Here is a 7046-nt window from a genome sequence, read left to right as displayed (position 1 = left end):
TAACAATATATTGTAGGGATACACACACATATATATGTATATACATGTACACACCAACTGTTTCATATATCTAATGTCTAGTCGAAGAAACCAAAATAACAAATTATATTGTGTCTTACTTAATAGTAAACAAATCTCGGCTTCAAGTAACTATTCTTTTTTGTAAGACGTTTCGTATTATTTATGACGTTAATGGCCACCATGACATCTGTGATGACTTACTGTTTCCCATTGTTTCTCTGTTTATTACACGTGTTGTTGTTTTTTCTAAAAGTGATCTAATTAGAATAATAGGTAATCGCAATCAGGATTATTTACAAATATCGAATCGAAATGCAAGAGGGATTACCGCTCTACACTACTCTGAATATTCTGTTGTTCAGAGGCGTCAGAACCGAGGGGGTGCTCTAGCACCCCCACTTTTACATACTTGACTTATATAGCAACTGTAAGTTATATCATTATATAAATTTTCTGGGGGCATACCCCAAAATCCTCCTAGATTGAGCTGTCTTTCAATCTCTATTTGTAAAATTTGCACCCTCACTTTGCAACTCCTTCGTACACCACTGTTGTTGTTTTGATGTTGTTTTTTCACAGTTAGCGTTTTCTTTCAATATATCAGAGGAAAAGTTCTGAGGGTGGAAAATACAAGTTTTGATACTTCTTTTTGGTATATTCATTTTATCTTAGATATCTGTAATAGACATGCATTATTAAGTTATCAACCGATCTTCCGTCGTATATATTTATCTCGGTGCATAAGGAAAGAAAGAGCAGGTACAAGTTCGTGGTCATATGATAAGAATAAAACTCAGTTTATGAAGTTTGACAATGTGTGGAGGTTACTTAGAATCAAATTCCTTCTGACGACTAAACCAAATGTCAAACGTTTTATTTTACGACGCGTGGCTGTCGTGGTGAGCAATTAGAGTTTAGTTTGGTGTAAGTTATTTCTTGAATGTGGTGACGAATACAATAAATTTAGCCATATTTCAACTGGTTGGGGCTACATAATGATTCATGTTCACCATAAAAAGTGAATTAATATTTAATTCGAGGTCGGAGTGGCGAGGTACCCTACATAACTTATCAAAAATAGATAATTATAAACAAATTTATAATTTCTCATACATTGGGATCACTTCGTATGGAAAAACTGATGATCTTCTAACTCTGTATTGTGTTGACATTCTCCAGGTGAACTTAAAGAGAGCATAAGAGGTATTTTCAGAACATAAACCTGTTACCAGAAACGTCTATTGCTGTTACCAAGGTAACGAATTACTAAGCGAGAGTGACGTGTGTCTAAGCAATGTGTACACAGTGTTCTATATATGGTTAACACTGTGGTCATTCTGATTTGTTTACTCTAAGATATTTAGAAGGTATATTTACACATTAATTATAGTTACTTAATAATTGAAAATCATTCTCACTATCATACGTTCAGGCGGTCTTTTCACTCTATTTATAAAATCTGATGAAATCTCAGCGCTCATTTTCGTAAAGTCTTGGCTCCATGTGGTTGTGTTGTTTCGTGAGTGTGTTCCTGAATAACTTTTTCTTTTGAGTCATTCCCGGCGGATATTTTCTCTCCCCCATGATTAATTACAGCCGCACAGAGTAATCACAGGGCTCATGAGTAAGTAAATAGAAGCTAAAAAAAGATCATTCATAGTCAAATTACACGTTAACCACCTTAGGTTCCTGGAAGCTCTTGAGTTCTGAATTAAATTTTATGCGTTCTCCTGCTTTTCCTGAGAGTAACTTTGCTAATTTTGAAGCATTTTTACCGGGATAGGTAAAAAATAGATTGATTGCTCAATCCTGAAAGCATGTTCCAGCATGTCTTAACAGTGTTGAATAAAGCCCTACCTTGAATAAAGACTTTCATTCAAAACCATTTTTCTTCTTCAGCGAAGTGATGGAATTATAACAAATTTGTTTATAAGATTCTCATAAGCCTTGTTGTTACATGATCCTCTCTTCGCTATTTTCACATCTATATTACCTTGATGTTGCACGTTTGCGTTATTACCATGGCTATAGTAATGTTTTATTGGAACATTCCTAATGTTCAGGGTTAAACTGCTAGGAGTAAGTGCTAACTGCAGAATATATTCTGACGTATTCGATTCTGTTTCTATAAAGTTAGGGAGATGCACATTTCACATAAAGTGGTTAGTTCATAATTGGAATCGCTTTCTGCATTATCTTATTACCTCACCTACTAAATATTATAGCTTTCTGTATCAGTTTTTGGGTTATGGGAGGTAAAGTAGGCAAACTATCTTTAATAACTATATATACGTATAGCTGTTCTTGGAAACATATTACCAAACTATATTCATTACGTATATATGCAATTACTCGTTTTTCACATGAGTGGAAAGGCTTAAATTTACCACAGTAGTGAAGTTTCATTTCGTTTCTATGATACTACTGCGTAGTTAGGAAGGTACAGTTTAATTGTTTTATTAACTCAAACCACTGTAGCACACAAATGATTTAATAAAACCTTTGTTAAGTTAAAAGACAGTAATTAGGTGCGTACGATTTTTCAAGATTCTCTGTAGTGATTTTATTTTTGTTCCTCGGAACGGAATCAAACACCAAGCGAGTGATCTACCAACTGAACTAAAGGGTTAACCCATTAACTATTCATAGTAAGGCACTTTCATTTAACAACTCAAATTATCACATTCTTCCTGTCTCATAAACCTATCTTCGGGTCTTAGCTTAGGGTAGTTGGACAATCAACAGTTGGACGCTAGTTTTCCTAAGTGGAAACTATTTTCTTTTTCTTTTATTTCTTTTGCTTAGATTCAAACTCTAAACCTCTCTTATACCACACGTGTGCTATAACTGCTGAGTTAAAGGGTTAATCTTCTAGCGCTTCACAGTAAGACACTTTATTAAACCAACTCAAACTACCCACAACTTTAGCTTCAAGTGTGTCTATTGTTTAGTGTGAGTGAATGATAAGCTGTGTCTGCAACGGATAAAGAGTGGCTTTGGGTCAAGTTAGATCCTTTAGTCAGAACAGCACAGTCTTTAGTTCAGGAAATGTAAATTTGGTCTGAATAGTATGTTTTTACAATGCATATGATCCAAGAACAATACTAATCTAATAATAAAGGATAAGGTGACGTGAGATAGCAGAGCAGAAAAAATGATCCGGACTTCAATGAAGACCTCCTAAACAGCAAGTAATGACGTAAAAATAGGACACAGCAGCAGGAACAATGTAAAACACACAACAATTGCGTATCGTTTGTACTCTAATTGGACATTTTTCTTCTTTATCACAATTTGGTCACTTTGTTGTTTTATTGCGCGAGTGTGAAGTCGCTTGGGGCGTTCTAAATGCAGGGTTGATTGCGCTCAGCCCACTGTTTAAACAGGGGCCGCTGTGAGCAACAGGAAACCAGGACGCCACTAGTCAAGAGAACTTTTATGAACACATTGATGGCTTTTTAGAAAGATGTGATTAGCTAATTATTTCCCGTATTGTTGACTTCCCTCGTCAGACGCGTTTATTATCGGCTTAACTGCCTGTACAAAGGCCTTTGTGTTTAGTTACACTTTCCTTCAATTTTGCTTGCATACCGCAGTGCCACAATAGCGTTCTAACTACAGGATATATTTTAACCCAGACTGTTATTTTCCTCTACTAAACTGGTTTATCATGCAGTACTTGTATTCAAGAACCGCCATATTTGAAGACAGAAAAATCAAATTATAAAGAGTACGTAGATGGATTTCAGCATTAGTTTCAGGATCCCAATGGGCATTGTTTGTGTTTGGAGCTGTGAATAAAAATATTTATCAATATTTTAAAAATGCCTTTTTTTAAAAATTTTCATGAAGCTATCACGTACCTCATGTTTTTGCTATTTTTCTGGAAGTATGTTTTTTTCTTGAAAAATAAACACCCGCGATCTGATTATTTCTGGAACGTTGACGTACGGTTAAGTAAACTTAAAAACAGATAAATTTTTATTTGGTTTGATTGAAACTAGCACGTGGATCGACAATTTATTTAAGATACTTTTTAGAATTAAATAAAGAAAAGTTAGGTCAAATATCATATTTGATATTATATCTCTTTATGCAAAAAACTAAGTTTCAGCTAAGTTATTTATCTCTTCTTTTTTTTTCAAGCGAAAAGCTACATAACGAGTTATCTACATTGTGCTCACCAAGAGTATCGAGCCCCGATTATTAGCGTTATAAGCCCTCAAGCATATCGCCTATGTATATTAGATATTATTAGGTTTATGACAGAAAATATCATTAATAGGGAGGGTACTCAAGTGATAAATCAATGCATTCAATCTTTACAGGTACAAACTTAAAAAAAAAGTATGTTTAATTAGCCATATTGATGGCTAGGTTGATTTTGGGTTTCGTTCTAAGTACATAACTTACTCTGATGGGAACTTATTATTATGTGTGTTACAGAACTTCAGACAATGTAGCAGAACAACATTAAACTGAAACTTCATAACGTAGGAGTAAAATTACTTGTCCAAGCAGTTTCAACATAGTTTCGGCTATGATTTATCGAGGAAGGTTAATGAAGACCAGCGCTGGACCGCCTAATTTAAAGCGTTTGGTCCAGTCAACTAAAAGTGGCTTATTGTTTTGAATTGTAGTGATTTTTGTTCGTTAATATTGATATAAAAAACACTACTAAAATAGAAAATAATTTCATATTTTCGTAAGCCTACAGAAGTGTTTGTTGTTTTCAATGAAAATCACAACATTTTAGCTCCGCCAGTAACTATTATCTCTTGAAAATAGATCCGCTCTCACGATCTCATCTTGGGGATCATGTGCAGGTGAAGGAATACGATCGCTTCCTAAAAGTGGTCCCTTGACTACTTTGGTAAAAATTCCTTAAGCCCCAACACTTTCTAAGCGGTCTCCTGCCCCCCCCCCTCCGGTAAAAATTCCCTTAGCCTTAGCTTTTTCTAAACGTCCCCCTGCCCCCCCGGTAAAATTTCCTTTAGCCTTAGCTTTTCTAAACAGTCCCCTGCCCCCCGGTAAAAATTCCCTTAGCCATAGTTTTTTCTAAACGTCCCCCCCCCCCCACCGGTAAAAATTCTTTTAGCCCTAGCTAAAGGATCAAAAAATCGTCTCCAACACATCAAATAAGTTGAATGAACCATGTTGGGAAAGTGAACGTACGTAAAAATGATTAAGGTGTAACTATCAGTAACAGTAAAACTTGAAGTTGTTAGGGAGACATACACGATGACATAACTGCCTAAACTACTGACTCATTCCCGCGAATTTCTTTTAAGTTTTCGTTACCCGATATGTGAATTTTCCTGCTGATTGAAAGCCTTACTAACGTTGATATACATGACGAATTTATTGAAAATAAAAAATGTGTACATTTAGTATAAATGAAAAAAATAAAGGTCCTTAATATTATGCCCGCAAATCAAGTATTCAAGAAACTTATTTGTTTTTGTTAAGTGCAAAGCTACACAATGAGCTATCTGTACTCTGCCCACCATAGGTATCGAACCCAATTTTTTAGCGTTATAAGCCCTCATACTTGACTTTGAGCCACCACAGGGGAGGACCTCGATAAAGCATCCTACTATTTGTTTATTTTATAACAGATTTTAAACACTTGCTTTGCTAAAAAGCAATCCCATAAACACAATGCTGTTTAAATGTGAAAACATAAATTTTATGATTAAAAAAGTGAGCCCGAAAAAGCTATAGTAAAAGAAAGCACCAAGCTACGACGATATTAATGAAAAACAACAGCAAAAGGGTTTTTTTTCACTGACAGATACACTCAATATTGGGTTATTTTATTATTATAATGACATTATCATATTCATTTCCCTACAATATTTACCAGTACAAAAATTTTGTGGGTTGCTCATCTTATATCATTATTTTTAGTTTAATTTCAATAAACCATTCAAATTGATGAGATATATTTGTTAATATTTCAGTAACAACAACCTGTGTTTTTATTAACTTTATTGTACTTATTTTACTTGTAGCACCACGTTTTACCAACAACTATAGTTTCAACAAACTAAGAGTCGCAGTTAAAGGAGAATTTGTATCCAGAGTGTGAATACGTCAAACACAACCAAAAAGAGAGACTAGATAAAATTATTTTGAAACAAATACGTCACTGTTACTTTACTGAGGCAATAGGCTTTTTTATAACAGAAACACAAAGCAAATCTTGACAAATTATAGAGGTTATCACCACTAAAATTATTCTGACCAATTAATAAATAATCACTATAGCAACTCTGCTCAACAACTAGCTTTGCTTATGATTATATTCTATGCTATGACGTCAAGAACACCCAGAATGCCAAATCTCACACGTCATCAGAGTAAACTCATTGAAATAATGAAGAGAAACAAGAATTATTCAATATTTCCATCTTTCCATCCACCTCGCGACCACTATGTTAACCGGCTCCAGAAAAGATATATCCCTGGACAGGCCTTGTATCATGTGTACCAAGGTACCAATCTGAATAATACAATTAGTTCAAGTCAAGGTTGGGTACGTCTTGTTTAAATAAAACATTTAACTAAGCATACTGCTAGCTGTACTGGAACATTGAAAACAAAGTTACCTGAATACACCCGAATACAAATATATTCATCTTCTCGATACCCTGAAACAAGGTCGCTTTAAACAACGGGTGGTAACAGGTTATCACCTACTTTGAAAATGACAAAGGAACAAAGGTGACTTGAAACAAGATCAATTTAACGGTTTTTCTTGATCACGTGTTATGTGAAAATCTACACATATTCAGAATTGCGAATAATTTCAGAACAAATATTAATACTACAGAAAGAAGAAACTTATGGCATATTCCTGTATTATAATAGTACAACTTCTGAATAGAAATGAAAAACACAAAATGCCAAATGAGACATAAAAGACTAACTTACAGTAAAAGTTCAGAATAACTTAACAAGAAATTAACGTTAGTCACTAGGTAGCAGGGTTTATTTTAAGGAAATTTTAGAACTGCACAAAT

The sequence above is a fragment of the Limulus polyphemus genome, unplaced genomic scaffold, assembly GCF_000517525.1.
Source record: "Limulus polyphemus unplaced genomic scaffold, Limulus_polyphemus-2.1.2 Scaffold335, whole genome shotgun sequence".
NCBI lineage: Eukaryota > Metazoa > Arthropoda > Merostomata > Xiphosura > Limulidae > Limulus > Limulus polyphemus.
This window is presented reverse-complemented; position numbering follows the sequence as displayed.